The following is a 17,310-nucleotide window of genomic DNA, read 5'->3' as shown; positions in this document are numbered from 1 at the left end:
TGAACCTTTCTCGTTGGGCTCAAACAGATTTTAATCATTTTTGCGACGAGGTGGTGAGACAGGGGCTTTTTTGAAAAATTTGTATGGATTATTTTGTGAATATTATTCGAACTGATGGAGGGAAACATTTCGGAGAAGTCTATGTCGAATTTTCTTCTCGAGCTTTTCTAATAGAAATTGTGGAAAATTCCTTGAATCTATTCCTTCAGACGAATTTTTTGTGAGGATTTTCTGTTTGGAGCTTTGTTCAATGAAAATTTATTGGAGTTACTGTTAGCGTCAAGTTTTATTTTAATGGAACTGATTTTTACACTCGAGTAATGGGTAATTCTGCTGAGTAGAGTGTAGTGCCATTAATAAAACTCATTGTTTCGGCATCCTAGCCCATGCGAATAACGAATTTAAAAGTTCGTTGGAGAAGTTTGTGCCAGGATGTTGTCGATTGAGTTATTCTTCAACAAGTTAACGTTGAAAAATATAGCATCCTGTGTCACTTGAAGAGCAATAGAACGATATTTAAGAGGTCTTGGGATTAAACAAGAACTATTTAAATACGAGGGAAACTTTGCGCCACGAATTCTCGGCGAAAAATTGATAAAAATATCAGCTTGACAGGTATAAAATTCATTATTCCATCAAAACATGATAAATGGAGTAAGAAGTGATCCCAAGAGGATAAAAGCCTTCCATAAATATTTAAAATATCATAACAACCGATACTAACGCCACCATTTTGCTCGGTTACCCCTTCCCACCGTCGCGTGAAGTTTAAAGATGGCGCCGTGCCACCTCGCAATTTAAAATCGTCATTACAATGGCAAATCATCTCCAAAATCACTTCGGACTAGTTTCATTTGGCTCGTACGGACTGAACAATTTTTTAAAGCCTGGGAATTCTAGCGGGAAAAAATCACTAGATCCGGGCAAGGCCGGGCCGTAATGTCGAACTGAAATTCTATGGAAAATGAAGGCGTTGAAGCATCGATGGGAAAAGAAATCGTCACGTTTGGTAGATTAAATATATTTTCGGGAACTTAATCTTGAAAGGACACGGACGTATTCCAAACTCGTACAACTCGACACCAAACGGGATAAGATAACTGAACGGAATCTCCCACTCTCTTCAACACTCGGCATATTTTTACCTCTCACATATGTGACTCCTCAAGTTTCTTCTTTCCCACTAGTCCAAGTGATTATGACTCCGTAATTTTAATACATTATTGAATAATAAATTCAAATTAATTCACGAAGAGACAGGTCAATAAATAATGCTGATAAACATCATGGGGGCTTATTTGAAATGCTGTCTTTTATTTTCCGTTTGAGATATTCTGGGAACTATATTTTGATGTTGTTAAATGGAGTTTTACGAGTAGAGAGGACCTTAAGCGAATCCTCTCAGTCAGGGGTCAGCAGAAACGTCGTTTATTAGTTTTTTCTTTTATAGTGTTATTTCTCTGTAGTTAACTTGCGTCCTAGACTAGATATCGTACCGTCCAATTATAGTTATTGAAAATTTGTTGTGCGAAATTAGCAGTATTTGCTGGTGCGTGATTAAGAATTTTTTACGTTTTTATTGGAGAAATGGGAATTACAGAAGCTCGTTAAAATGAACTTTAGTGTCATTCGGTGGGAGTTTGGAGTAATCTAAATTGGTTTTGTTATTGGCATCGTTATTTTTAATGTCCGAGTTGTGGGATTTTTTCGGTTTTTTTTTATTGTTGAGGGAATTTGAGCACTCGAAGGCCTTTTTTTGGTGGAACCGGTTTCTTGAAATTTTGTGTTATCAACTCACTGGGCAGTTTCGGCAAATCTTTAGTAACGAATTTGTGGAAATTTGTCGGATAATTGTTTTCAGGAAATTAAAGATTTCCATTAACGAATCTAAATTGGAAATTCTGCGGAATTCAATTCCACGGTTTTTTTTTCTGTAACAAATTAATAAAATCAATCAAATCCAATTACCCAAAGAAATATTAAAAATGCATTTGCATATATTTACAATATATTGGCGTTGAAAAAATTGCGGGTAATTAATAAACGGAGGATCGAAAAACAATTCGGCATTTGTCGGGATTTGAGGGAAAAAATGAAATTACAAATTTGTTTATCCAATTCAGTGATGATTGATTACGTCAATTTACAATGTAAACATTTTCGTTGCTCCAATTGGTGTGGAGAGTGATTAAACACAGGTCTTGTACGTCAGCTGTCAGTGAGGCCGTTGTGTCAAAACATGAAAACGGTGGCGTGCGCACGACCTTCGGGCCTCAAGTCCCGGATACACGAGGTTCAAGTGTATTAGTGGGTCTCTGTTTCTCGTGTTTGTGCCTCTCACCCGTCCCCACCACCGGCCTTTTTCCAAGTTCTGGGGATGCGGGCCCTACCTAGTTAGGGCCTGACAGGGCCCCATCTCGAATGGTATGGAGGTAGCGGGGTCGACTCAAAGAGACCCGACGGAGACCCCGTGAAAACGTTTATGCACGCGCCATTGGCGTAGGGATACGGGGCTCGATTGATTTAATAGCATAACGGGATTTACCAGTCTTGTTTTTTTATTCTCAATAATCCATTTTCTCCTTGTCATCAGGCCCAATTACGTCAAATTTTTCTAAACTCTCAGATTTTGGCAGAAATGAAAAATGTTACGAATTTCTACAGTGATTGACAGAATTTGGAACGATCTTTCAAATTTTTACAGAAATGAGAATTGGTATGAATTTTTTTGACAATTGACAGAATTCGAAATTGATGTGAATGTTGACATTCATTGACGAAATTTGACAGGTGTCAAATTTTAATCTAAACATCGAAAAGAAATTTGTACACCAAAATATGACAGAAATATTATCGAGAAATATTACCGAGAAAAAGTTGGAAAAAATTTTTCAATATTAAAAATCATTTACCCCTCAACAAATTAATAAAAACAGCCACATAAAATCAATAACGATTTTTAATCAACTCTCCATTAATGCCTGATGCCGAATCGAACTGTGGATTAAAAACCCTCATAATTCTGGAAGAGTTCGGTGCCCTCATTCGATAATAAAAATTCAATAATTGAAATGGACGAATAAATTAATAATCCCAAACCGAAAAACCGTTGATAATTCGATAGTCGTTATCTCGACATAAAAATAAAGGACGCAGTGAAAGATTAATCATGACGAGGACGGGATTGATCCCCTCGAATCCTGGAATATTTTATCATAAAGGGCCCTTTAATCTCGGGTTCGATCCAGAAAGAAAAATTCAATTTGAATGAGAAAGTCCCGGTAAAAATAAAAAAAAAAGAGGTGACAGCACGAAAAGTGCAGTATGTCACGTCACAACAGTTTTGGATCGATAAAATGTGCATGATGCATACCGGCCAAATAAGCGGGTCTTTTCATGCTTTTCTTGAAAATAAAAAAAAAACAAAAACGAAATTTCTAGGGGAGGATTTCTCGCGCCCCCAAGTGCGAGGGCGACAATGAATCGTGTCTCTCGGTCATGATGATGAATAGGAAGTTTTCACTAGTGTGAAACTGAAATGAGAAGTAAAGAGAGTGTGAATGCTAGAATGCTGGAGGAAAAGTGTGATGAATGTATTTGGGTCGAGCGTTTTGTCATTTATGTTTCAGTTATTTCTTTTAATAACCTCTCCTGCCAAGGCATGTGGTAGGCGATTCGGAGATGAATTTTTTTTTCATTTCGAGGGTGCAATTATTATTTTTTTTTTCCTGGCAATTGTGGTATCTTTGTAAATGTAATTTGTTATTACCGAATAACAAAGAATCTTCAGTTTTCTTCCCTTTTTTATCAAATCATTGTTTATGTTTATATTTTGTTCTTATATTTCTCTTTAATGACCATTTATTTTTTTAATTGGATTCAAGTTGATTGACACACATTTTTATTTAGACTTCGCACCATTTCATTTTACAACATTATTTCGTGTATCAAATAATCTCAACATTTTCTGGTTTGCTGCGCCGTTGCTCACCATCAATCTCCAACTCCTCGTTAAGAAGCGCGTGTTATATTTTTTTACTGGTGTGAGTCAGTCATGTTGGCCACGTGCATATGCATTTTGCAAGATGCATTTACAGGGGAAATACAGAGAGACAGTTTACACACCCCGTGGATACGTCTGTGAAAACAATCCATTACATTTGTTTTCAATTTATATTACTGTTTTGGAAACAAAACTATTTTTTTGCTGCTTCGAAAAAAGATTATCCCGAAATTTCCACTATTTCGCTATATTTGTAAATTTTCATTATCATTTCAAAAATTGATATTGAAATTGAATTTATTTATAAATATCAATCATTTCCAAAATGACGCCTCCAAAAATTCTTGAGAATTTCTTCTTGAAATTCCCGTTGAATCCCGATTGTTAGAAATTTTAAACGCGAGCGGTTGGAAATATTGAAAAATGAGGATTCTATTTGAGTTTCTATTCGTTGGATTTTATTTTTATTGTATGCGGCTGAAATATACCCTTGTGTTTGCTTGGAAAACCGATCCTTTTGTGTAAAATCGACCGTGAAAAATTTTAATATCCCCTGACGAATTGAAGGACAGCATAAACGAGGATTTGCTCTCGTCAAAGTGCGGGAGAAAAATTGTGAATTCTCAATCTTTTGGCTCACTGACCCTTCACAATTTTTTTATCCCTGGGAAATACGAGAATGCAGGTTACATGAGAGCTGTCCGGTATAATGGCCTCGGGAGGTTTATATCAATCGAATCCCGGGGGAGAGTATAATGGAATTGACTTTGGGATCTTTTTTCTTTCTGGAAAAGCTCGCAGGATATAAGAACCATTTCTGTCTCCTCTTCCTACCGGATTTTGGATTTTCTCCAATTCCCATGAGATTTTCTATCCAAGTTTACTTTGTTCTGAATCGAAGAGACGTCCAGATTTTTTTTTATCGCTAAAAATAATATCGGACAGAATAGAATAAAAATATAAATTATATTACAATTTATTCGGGCTTTTTTGAGTACCAATCGCGCACTAGCTACTCGGCATGTAATCGCTCTAATCAGCTTAATGATAAAAAAAATGACTACAAAAATTTCATATTAAACATTCTTTGGCTTTGAGGTAGTTTAAATTTATTAGAGAATATTCTGCAACAAAAAAAAATAACAGATATGTGAAATTGGCTCGTTTTGTGATTTTTTTTTATGGGGACAATGAGATAGAAATTGTCGAAGTATTCAATGATCGTTGAACTTCTCTGAATATCTATCGACAGACAGACATCTGAAGGACCCTGAGATATCGAACATCTCGAAACGGCGGTGATATTATTCATCAATATTCGATGGTCGTTGCCATCATATCCAACCTGAAAATCTTTTAATCCTCATCAAACGAATGTTACCTGGCGGGGTTTCTTTACCTGTTTGAGTGACAGCATCTTAACGAGCATCTGGACCCTCTGAATATGACTGGCCTCGACAGGATCCAAACTGAGATAAAGCACTCGTACACCCTGAGGAATAACAACCACAAATAAACTAATCGAATTTAATTCATTGTCTACATCGATAGACATATCGTTCCAACAACGTTTTCATTCCATTTTATCCATCACATATTATCGTACGTAAAAATAAATTTTTTGAGATGAGAATTGTGGATAATGAACTTCAGATTTGAGGAATTGTCAGATTTGAGGAATTGAAACAGGAATTCTTCATTTTTTTTTTGGCTATCATCTTTTATCAGGGTAGATTTGAACAGGAATTTTTGCGATAGGAATTTTTTAGGGCCAAGTACTTTTTTTAGGAGTGGATTTTTGTGAGCGGTCGATTCTTCTTCCAGTCTATGTTCCTCTGGGATATTTATAAATTTTTATTTTCTCCGGTCATTATTTTTCCAACACTCAAGACTCGGGGATCCTTAGGATCGGTGACTCGGCAGAATAGTCCGTCAAACAAATATTTTCTGACAAATGATGGATGTACGTTACAGCTTGTTGCTTCTCGCAACAACCGGGATTTTCTACCTGTCTCGGATGATTTAATTTAATCATTATGTAAAATGGGGGGTTTTTGTTGGGAAAGTTGAGTTGAGGAGGAAATTGTGGTGGGGTAAAAACAATTTTCCACTTTGGAAGATGACTTCAAACGTTTCAATAGCACTTGAACCGAGACAAAAAGAACGGAGAGGTATTTTCCATGTGAAGAGTGGAGAGTTTTATCTTTGAGAAATTATGGAACAAAAAATCGTCTACCTCAGGTTGTTCTTCGGTTTGATTTGCTTTATTTTTTATTTTGTTGTTTACGGGGAAATGAGATGAGGTGCTGTGGTTAACTCGGATAAGTGTCGTGGGAAGAGTGTGGTCAACATTTCAGTTCATTTTTTCAATAACAATAATTCCATACAATTATAATAAATTATGGAGATCACATTTTCCACGATTGATCATTAAAAACTAGAGCAATGTGGGGATAGATTATTGTCTTATCGATGGCATTGCATGATAACTATTTATTTACCACTAATTTCTTTATTAAATATTAAATTAATTCCACAAATTTAAATATTAAATTAATTCCCCAAATTTTTCATAATTACGCAGTTGAATATTCAAAATGGCAGAAAAAAAAATCTGTCAGGACTAAATATTCGTTGCAAAAAATAATTTTTTCCGCGATTTCTCAAAAAATATTTATATGTTCAGTTTTTAATTTTTTTTTTTGTCATATTGTATGACGTTTCCCCTCGGGACTGAACTCGTGCAATTTTCTCGTGATTTTTTTTCCCCGCACCGACACTTGGCACGAGTAACGTCCGATCCTGTCATGATCAATAAAATTAGCATACTCGTGGAGTATTTCATCTCCCTGGGGGCAATGGTAAATCGAAATACACTTTCCCTGGAAGATTTTTCAGGGGATGGGTATGGAGTGTCTCCAAGCCTTATCTGCCCATCGGCGCCGTAGGAATGGGAAACGAGAAAGCAGCAGCCAAGGGTCGGAGCATCGAGGGCCCTTCAAGCAAGACGAACAGAAAAAAAAAATAAAATGCCAAAATAAACGTAAAAATTTGAAGCTTTCGTCTGGCATCGGAACAGAGTTCCTCTCGCGATAGGGGGGCAACGCTGTTGGGTCTTTTGTGGTCACCATTTCGTCGGTGGTGACCCCAAGGGGTCCATACATTTTTTAAAAAAGGAAGAAGTTGTAAATCCCAGGGGACGATCGACTCTGGTGTCTCGCTCTGGGGTGCCTCAGAAGATATTCTTCCAGATGCATTTTTCCATTTGACATTCCTGAAAGTCTCACTGTGTCACGTGTCTCGGGGATTTTCTATGGGTTTAATTGGCTGTCGAAAACATCTTGCTTCCTTGAAAAGGGGAAGGAAAACACTGGTGATGACTTCTTGGGATGACAATTCTGGATAATGCATTATACAATGTCAGAGAATTCAATTCAAGGAATTCCAACTGGAATTTCGTGTACTGATATCTCAATCGTTGGAATATCAATTATTTTATTTTCGAAATTAATTTCTTTGGATAAATATTTAGCATGAAATATTCTCTCTTCTCTTCTCCTATTCTCCACCATTCGATCGAAATTCAGTTAAACAATTAATCCCAGGGTAAAATTGCTTGCCTGCAATTTTTCTCGATTCATACCAGACAAAAGAACTTCATCCGATTGATGGAACCCTCCCTCCCACTCCACAAAATCGGAATTATTCTGCAGAATCTCCTGCAATCCCCCAACAAAAATACTGGGAAAAAAAAAAGAAATCGGTTATTACTTTTTTTTTCACAATCGTTTTCATTTCCCCCATTGGCATTGGCACTGCCAGACGTCTTCGTAATCCAAGGAAAAAAGGCTTCAGTCTCTGGATTAACTTCCCTTTATGGAGTGGAGGAGAGAGAAAAAAAAAATTGTCTCGGGTGGGGATTTTCCGGGATTAAGATACACACCAACTCGTTCCCATTTTTTTTTACCCCGTGATAGACGGAAAAAAGAGACGAGCGAGTTGGCCAGAATCTTTTTTGCGCCAATCTGGAGTGATTCAGAGGGTGGATGAGAAAGCGAATGAAATCGCATAGAAAAGTCGAATAATTGGGGGGAGTTGGAGCTGATTGTTCTGATTGTAACCGACATTTGAGGTACGTGTGATGTTTGACAAGTCCAATGTAATGGAATTGACACGTCGGTGCTCTGAGATTGGTGTCAGCAACTCAAACATGAAGATCGACAGGAGTGAATCTAATCCTGAGGCATTGGAATATTCCCTGATATATTCCAATCTGGGGGGGTTAACCCCACCGACACATGGCACGACAACTCGATCTGTCCTGAGTTGGATGAACATTCGGGACACCTCAATCAGCACTTTCCATCTGTCGTCTTTACCCTCGTGGAGAATCAGGAGCAATTATTCCACGGGATTCGAGGGTTACTTGTGACAATATTATCTCAAAACCTTTTCTATTCATTGGGTTGGGGAACGGATTGATGCACTCGTCTTTTGGCCAGACGTTTACTTTGGAGCTCTCGTTTCAGTCCCCACACGCCCTCCATTTAACGAGTAAATAGTTGCCTGGAAATCGTGTGGGATGTCCTGAGTGCGGGTTAAGTACTTGGTGGACATTTTTTTTTTTGTGACATTTACCTTCGGGCCAAGTGCACGGAATTTGTTCCGACTATTTATTCGGTCTTGTTTTGGTCTTGAGGGGTTATTTTAAAGATTTTTTTATTCATGTTTGAAGATGTGATTGATTTGGAATTTTTTTTGTTGCACTTTTTTTTAATTTCTGTACTGATTGGAATGCACTGGAATTTGAATTCGGTTTTAATGAAATTTTATTTGAAATTATCATTAATTGTGGCAATTTGGTAATACTTTTTTTATCACTTTTTAGATGGCACTTGGAATTTCACGCGTCATTTTCCAACAGATACTTGAATCAAGTGGAAATAAATTCCTGAGTCCCTCCCCGCGTTTTTTTTTCCGAAGTCTCGACTTCGGTGTAGATGATTTTCACATGAAATTCTCTCGAATGTAACCCCTCGGGGCCATTATTTATCCAGAGAACTTGAAACCCATTCGAGGGCCTCAAAGTTCTCTGTGCATAATTTCACTGCCCACGCGAAATTCGATACAGTTTCAGGTCTGCAGTTTCTTTTTACTGTCAGGTTTCCAGTTGTACACCATTTCGTGATGACTCTCGTTAGGGTTTTTCAGAGGGAATTTTAAAATATCCCCTAGCGGTGAAACATTCACGCACGATAATTTATTTCACTTCGCGGTGACAAATTGGTTATCGCTTTTTTCACGGGTTTTTATCGAGAACCGGTCCACCTTAGGCCGGATTCTACCACACGTTAACTTTTTTTTTCCTTGACGTTTTTTTTTTTCAACTTGTTTCTTTCACAGTTCATTATTCAGACTGATAACGAGCGAGAAAATAATCAATTTCAAGACTTTTTGTTGAGTTTTAAATTGATGAAACAACCGGGAAAAATAAATCTGATACTTCGGACGAGTGATAATAAAATAAACGAGCATAAGATGAATATATTTATATATTTCTCCCTGTGGATTTTCATATCTCAAAAACTCGAGTGTTTCACCGAAATGTCCCATTTTACGTCTCCATCTGATTAATAAATTCCCCAACTCCGGCGCAATCTTCATCTCCATCAACTCCTCCAAAGGGAAAACCCTGAAATAAATCTTTTTCCTAAAAATAGGAGCAATTACTCTCTACTGTACCTCACGAGGACAAATTGCCAGGTCTTTACCCCGCCCCACAGGAAAAAGGAAGGAATAAAATAGGAGGAAAAAAGAATGTACCCGGAGACAACTCAAATTGGCTCCGGCGTCGCAATTCCGTGGATGTTCTGAAAACGAGTAGAATTTTCTTCTTGATGTGGAAAAAAAAAAGGGATTTACAAGTACAAGAATGGTGTACCAGACCGAAAACCCATCGGTGAGTGTTTACGAGGGGAACGAGGAAATTCCACGGATTTTCTGTGGATTTCCCGTTGGCCCCTCAGACGTGTATTTTCCCTAATTCCTTTCCCTTCGTTTTCATGTCTTCCTGAATGTTAAATGTGTTTACACGAGAAATGTGGCATCTCCTCTGTATCACCCTGTAATCCTTCCGGAGTGACGAACGAGAAGTCGTGGGTATTTCCTCTCTTGAGGGAGTGATAAGGGAAAATGTGAGATGCACGTTTTGCTTTCCAAAAGTTCCAGTCAGTGATCATTCAAATAGAACAGTCTGATGGGAATTACGTGGTGATATATTTCCGAAGCTCAAAGGCTCTCGGGGAAATCTTTCCGTGATTTTTCAAAATATTGCAAGGAAATTCCCAATTTTCCCAATTTTCATTGAAATTGTTAACAATGTTGACGTAACGTTCGAGTGGAAAAACGGTGGAAAAAAAAATGTTCAATGACTACTTTAAACTTTTTGAAAACCCACGCACCAGCGATTATGTACATTCGTTGGGGGTATCCCTGGTGAAAGGAGAAAATAGAAGAACTACTGAGCTTATGGGTTATTCAAGAGGACAACATGGTCGATGGACAGTACCGGGTTCGTTCGATATATGCTAAATAGGGTGGGGTCTTTCGTTCCATCGTTTATTACCTGACGTGTTGTGCGTGGAGATTATTCCATTTCTCAGTGATAACAATTCCTGATATAAACTTTCGCCCGTGGAACATCCACAGAAGTTTTTTAATTAAACTTTCATCGCATTCTTCGTCGATCGGATATTGACTGATTCTGCATTCTAGTTTTTATCTCGACGAACGTTAAAAATAGTTATAGGAAAAATTTGGAAAACATAAATGCAATTTATTAATTTCACCGAAAAATGTTTAAATGAAAATTTAAATGTTTATCAAATATATGAGGGCAAGTTGACATTGAATTGGGAAATAATTTTTTATTGGATTTTTAATCCATGATATTCTTCAAAGTTTGAAGTTCTAGAATTTTTTATATTTTTGATTATGTTTTATTGAATATTAATTGTAACTGATTTAATATCAACATTTTTGTAAAAATATTTTGAAAAAAGTCATCGGGGATTATAAAAAATGTAAAACTTATCCAATACCCACAAATGCATGCATTAAGTGATGAATGAGAGTACATGGAGGTGTGAAAGGCGTTATTTCCATCTTCATCCGTTAAAACGTGACGTATTATGACAGAAAAAGGGTGTCCTCTCCCCGGAAGCGAATACTAATGTGCATACGGTATAAGAATCCCTCATCCCTCATTCTGAAATATCCCCGTCACATCCCGAAACATTTACCAACATTTCCATTTTTCAATTTCACTTTTCATTTCGATTCCCATCCGCCGATCGTCAAAAAATCCTCAAAAGAGAAAGAGAACTTATAATTTTTATTGAAAATTATATTTTTATTAGATTTAAATAATAGAGTTGGAGTAACCCAATCCGTTGTTTTGGGTAAATATTTACAGAAAAAACGACAGTATTTGCACAGTCTGAGGAAATAGTCATTTGAGATGATGATCATCACTAGAAAAAAATAAAACTTTCAGATGAGATTAACATTATATTATCCCCTTTCAGTTGGGAATGGTCTCGGTATTATGAGTGGGCGTTGATGCATAAAATCCAATAAAAATTTTCTGAAAGGTAGAATTCAACTGAATCGTGAGTATTTTCGGTGGGAGATTTTAACGCCTCGTTTTTGTGTGGAACGATTCCCATTTGCTGTCACCTTTTCAAAGTCTTCCTCTTCCCCTCGACACTCTGGGGCTCGTTATAATCGTCCAACTGGTATTATGCTTTGGGTTTGGTTTCTTTTATTTTTTCCGTTTGGTTTTTTCGTGGAGGTGTCGGATTCCGAGACCCCGGGGGCCACTCGGTGCAGCACCCCCTGGTGAACCCCCTGACTATTCAATGTTCTGGGGATTTTCCTTTTTTTTTTGGTCTTATTGTTGGAATGTTTTTTTTTAAGCTCCAACCATGGAACCCTATTTCTTTCATCTGGCATCCCGTCAACCATGCTCAATGTACTATTTTGACAGGCTGGGACACGGTTGCCTGCGAAATTTCACCGGCTGTTTCACGCCTTCTGCAAAAAAATGACACTTACGGAAATTATTACTTTTTTCAAGTGAATTACTGATTATTCACTCAAACCACTTTTATTTCCAATCTTCACAAAATATTTTATCGTATTATATTTTACATTATAATATGATATTATTTGTATTATAGGAATTATTTATAGAATCCCATCAATTGATTCATCACGATAATTTAATAAATAGTAAATGATAATAATTTGAGAAATAATAAATAATAGTACTAAACAAAAGTTTCTTGACAATTTTGTAGAACTTGGCGGTCCGAAAAGCGTGAATATTTTTCAACTCTTCCCATTAAAAAAAAATGTCTTTGAACTCAAACGAAAATTCAACCTCAAACGACTTTTTAACTCCGCAATTTTCCTGAAAATTTCGCAAAAAGAGTTTCCGGAAAAACCCTCTAATTACACATCGTCCCGAAAGAATGAAAAAAGCCTTTGCACGGTAGACTGGGTGCCCTCGAAAAACTCAGTACGAGAGAAATATAATCACAGTCATTTTCCTGAAAATAAATGTCCCCAAGAATTTCTCAATTGTCCCTAAACCGCAGGTGCAAGATTGCAACAGTCGTTGACTGTAAATCCCCGCAGTTGACAGTACAAACTCCAAACGGAAGTGTTTCTCTGGTATAAAAGGGGGCAGCATAACGCGGATTGAATGTGTCAGAGAGAAGGGTCGAGAGTTGGAATAAAAAGTGGATAGGGCTGAGATTTCTACCTAGTGGTTGGCAAAAGCGAGGAAATAAAAAAAAAGAGAAGGAAAAAAAAGGAGAAATTAAAACCCCGAAGTGCCGGCATGTCCCTCGTGACAATTGTGTCTGGGCACCAGGGCACCTCGAGGGTCGACGCCTTTTCTCAAAAGGGCTGTTTTTACTCTGAAAAACGTTGTACTCAGACATCAAAGACATTTTTACCGTTGCCTATTTTTTCTCCTATTACTCACCCCTCCTTCCCACTCCCTCAGCCCCTCGTGTCGTTTTCTTTTTCACTCAAACTTTTACTGAAGTTATTCGGATAACTCCAGGGGACTTGAAACCCGGTCAAGAATCCCAGAACTTCACTGTTTTTGTCCGGGGGTTTGAGAGAATGGGAAAGTAATACTCCATGGGGTTTTAACTGTAATTGCACGGAAGACAAGTCAAAGGGGAGTGGATTGTCGTGTAGGAATAGGGGATGAAAGTGGTAACGAGGTCAGACCGGGGGCTGTACAGAGATGGAATGAGCAGTACTTTGAGGACAGGTTCAAAGTGCAGTTCGAGGGAGATTGTTTCGTGGATTTGATTACGAAATTTGTGGTTCTTTATTTCCATTATTGTTCTTGAAGTATTATTTCACCATCCCGTTTAATTGGCGTGTCATTGTTAATCTCCAATGTTATTACACTTGCATTTTGTCGATTTGAATTACGCGCGAAAAATGTAACCAACTTCACGCATGTGTCATCGACCAATCAGCAATTCTCGACTCTAAAAAAATCATTAACAGACCGTGAAAAAATTGTTAATTAGTTATTCAGTGGATTTATTGAGTTTTTGGATTTTAAATGTGGATTTGAAGAAGAAATGTAATTTCGAGGGAAAGAAATACGAAAAGTCCTTCACGGATATCAGATCCATCGTAAACTCCTTTTCGGTAGAGACACAGGTATTGTCTTGGGGTGATTTAAAAATTTACTCGTGCCTCGTTAACCGGCTCGTATCTCCTTCGATCCCTCGAGGAAAATAAAAAGAGAGAATAAAAAAAAAATTAAATAAATGGCAGCCGGAACCACGAGGGCACCGACGATAGCTGGTATTCTGCCCCCTGGCCCTTGTTATTGTTCTTTTGCTCGTGTCCTTTTGCCCCTGCAACATCTGAGGCTTCTGAATACAAGTACTCGAAAACAGGTAGACTTATTGGCTCGAGATTCTATCTTGAAATCACCGGAGAGAATACATTCAGCACACGTGTGCGAGGGGCGACTCACCTAAACCCAATATCGCGGTTTAATATTTTTATTTTTCGGGAGATGTGGCTCATGCAAATAATTTACAAGGACTTTCAGAATAATGGAAATAACTAACATAGGGCATTAAATATTTGTGGAATATTATGGCTTCAGCTTCAGATCATTGCGGACAAATTCGGTTTTTTAGGTCACGCCATGTTTTTTTTTTTTTCAACTTGGAGGATTCGAAAAAATGATAGAGTAGTCAAATCAAAATATTTTCCAAAATATTTGAATCTAAATTAATTGTGAATTACAATTACAATAGTTACAACATTTTTCATTTTTCACTTATTTTTCATTTTTCACTTATTTTCTCCGGAAAATTTTGTGGAGAATTATTAAAAATTCAATGAAAATTCAATGAAATTCATGGGAAAAATGTAAAAAAATAGAGCATGAGAAAAAATGGAAACTTCATTCCCTGGAGAAATGTCAGATACCCACCGTAAATTTCTGGCATCCCAGGACACATTTCCCCCGAAAAACCCGACATGCATTATCTAATCACGAGTATTGTATCCCGAGGGCCTATAAATATAAAAAAATTACGGCCCCGAGTTTTAATCCACGCAACCGCGTGTTTGACAGGTGTTTTTTTTTTAAATGTCTTTTTAAGGTGCGTTGTTCGTGTAGGAGGCTAGCCCTCAGTGTGAAATACAGCCGGAGGAATATCCAACGATCTCGGGTTCCTCTTTTGCACACACAGGACATTATTTATTTTTCTTTCTTGCTCATACGGGGGCTGAGTCCCTGCAGGTAAAAAAAAGTAAAGGAAACGGTGAAAATAAAAGGATAGGAGAGAATAAAAGGCGAATCGACGGCAGGATATCGTCGTAAGGTCTCCGAACAAACCAATTCTCATATTTCTGCTCAGTCACTGGTCATAAAATCGAGGGTTTACGAAGGGTATTTATTTCTGCAATGTTGTAGGGTTTTTCGTGTTGTTTCATATTTATTCTACCATTTTATTTATCGGGAATTCATTCACTTGTGCTTAAGAAGAAGTTATTGGTGCGAGGAAAACCATAAAGTTCATTCTCTTACGCAAAACGCTGTTTTATTTTTCTTATCTCAAAAATTTACGACACATACGCCTTTCCATGGAATTTGCAATAGAATATTATCGGAGAATTATTTATGCGGAATATATTGCTCATTGAAAAAATTATTCTAGAGGAAATTTCTCGGAATATTTTACGATAAAATAAAAATCCACCGAAATTTTCATAACGATTTGCAAACTTTTAAATCTTAATGTAATTTTCACGTATTTAATTTATTCAATCATCAAATATGATCAAATGAAACTTGCGAATTTTCTTATAAATTTTCTGGCGAAAAATTTTGTTCTCAGTGCGCAAAAGCGCAGGTATGTATTTTCCCACGAACTCTGCCCCCTTCCCTCGTCATCTATGAGCCCATTCTATTTTTTTTATCACTCCCCGGTTGTCTATAAAAATCTAAAGACAACATATTCACACATTAAGGGATGGCTTTTGTAGCCAGCTGAATGCACTCGAGAGACGCAAACCTAATTTAACTTTCAGCCAAGCGTACACTTGGGGGAAGGTAAGGGGAATTGAGTAAAAACGCATATTCCTGCATGAATGTACGTATGTGGTAGTCTTGGGAACAATGAACAAAGCCGGATACTGGCTACCGACAATGGCCCTTCCATGCGCATCGTCTCCATCCAACCGAGAATTATTATATCGATAACCACTCATTCTCCAATGCTCAAAGGAAAAGTTGTTCAAATACTCAGAGAAAACAGATATGCAAAATTTACCACTTTGGGGTTAACAATAAATCCTATTGATTCAATGGAAAATCGTTTTTGGGAGTTTACTCAAGAAAATACCATTTTGCGCACTGCGTGCGGAAAATCTCACTTTTCCTCACTAGTCCCATGAATTTTCTGTACTGATATATTTTGACGTATTGATAGTTCGGGGTAAGAATAAATGTTGAGTGGATGAAAAATTATTCTCGGCACTAGTGAATAAAAGAGCAGTTTTGCGCACTGCGTGCGTAAAAAATTCAATTTTTGATATTGGTCTCATTTTTTTTATTTGTATTCTAATAAACTGGTCTTCTGTCAAGAATATTTAACTGACATATTTTTTTTTGCCATGTGAATCCTTCAAATGAAGTTAACTCCAAATTTACATTCTGATTTATTTCAATTCATCGTCAATTTCTACTTGAATTTATCCGGATACTCCATCCCGCCAGGTTTGGATTTATTTTTTAATCCGTTTTGTGGATAAATGAGTGCAGTTGTGGAGTAGAGTCGAGCAGTGGAAAATAAATTTTCCAGGGAAATGAGATTTTTTTTTCCCCCAAAGGGAATGGAATTATCCCGACGTGGTGGGAAAAATTGTCGATGGAAAATGTTCAGAGGGAAAATTGAAAATTATGTTGCCGTCTGGGGAATTAATTCAATCGTGATGTCCTGGGGAATAGAGATGAATGTAAAATTCCATTCTCACCCAGTGAGTGAGCACATCCCATTTTATTTATTTCCTTTTAATTATATTCCGTTGCAAATTCGTTGTAATCTAAAACAGCTGCCACATAATAATCACTAAAAATTCTTCATCAACTTTCTAAAAAAAAAATGGTACAACTGTTATCAAGAGGATTATCTCGAGTTCTCGAATTTTTATTTTCTTTTTCACGTATCTTCATCGCGAGCAAACAAGTGCCTAAAATGTGGAAAGGAATAAGAGACACCTTTCCAAGGATTCCAGGCCATTGGCGATAATTCGTGTCCGATAACACTGGGTGGAGAAAAATAAAGATCAGAGGGGATGAGTGTTGTGTCGACTGATGTTTCGTGACCGTTGGGTTGTTGGGCGAAACGATATCAAGTCCCCCTGGAAAAAGGCCCTTATTTACCAAAGGACAGCAGTTCGATTCGAGAAAGAGGATGAGAGCTCGAGAAATACTGGTTTTTCGTATCGGATATCGTGTGCACGAGGAGCGTGACTCCCCCTTATTTATTTATATATTTTTTTCTTGAGGATCTTCCGAGGCTGACCCGATCCCATTGTGTCTCGTATTCTTCCACGATTTTCACCTTTCAATTCCCCATTTTTTAAATTCGCCGCACCTCTTTTATGTCGGCAATCCGTTCTAAATCACGGATCGAAAAACTATCTACAACTCGAAATATTGTTTTAAAAAATAACAGATGAGAATATAA

At 37.3% G+C, this 17,310-nt stretch overlaps 1 protein-coding gene across 1 annotated transcript in view; it reads left to right on the top strand.

Annotated features, from left to right (window-relative positions):
* Positions 1–17,310, top strand: part of dnt (tyrosine-protein kinase Dnt) — a 30,711-nt gene that overhangs the window by 4,025 nt on the left and 9,376 nt on the right. The gene's annotated exons all lie outside the window — the stretch shown is intronic.

This window comes from Fopius arisanus, unplaced genomic scaffold (genome assembly GCF_000806365.1).
Source record: "Fopius arisanus strain USDA-PBARC FA_bdor unplaced genomic scaffold, ASM80636v1 scaffold00052, whole genome shotgun sequence".
Classification (NCBI taxonomy): Eukaryota; Metazoa; Arthropoda; class Insecta; order Hymenoptera; family Braconidae; genus Fopius; species Fopius arisanus.
Note: the sequence above shows the minus strand (reverse complement) of the source record. Positions and strands in the feature narration are given on the sequence as shown.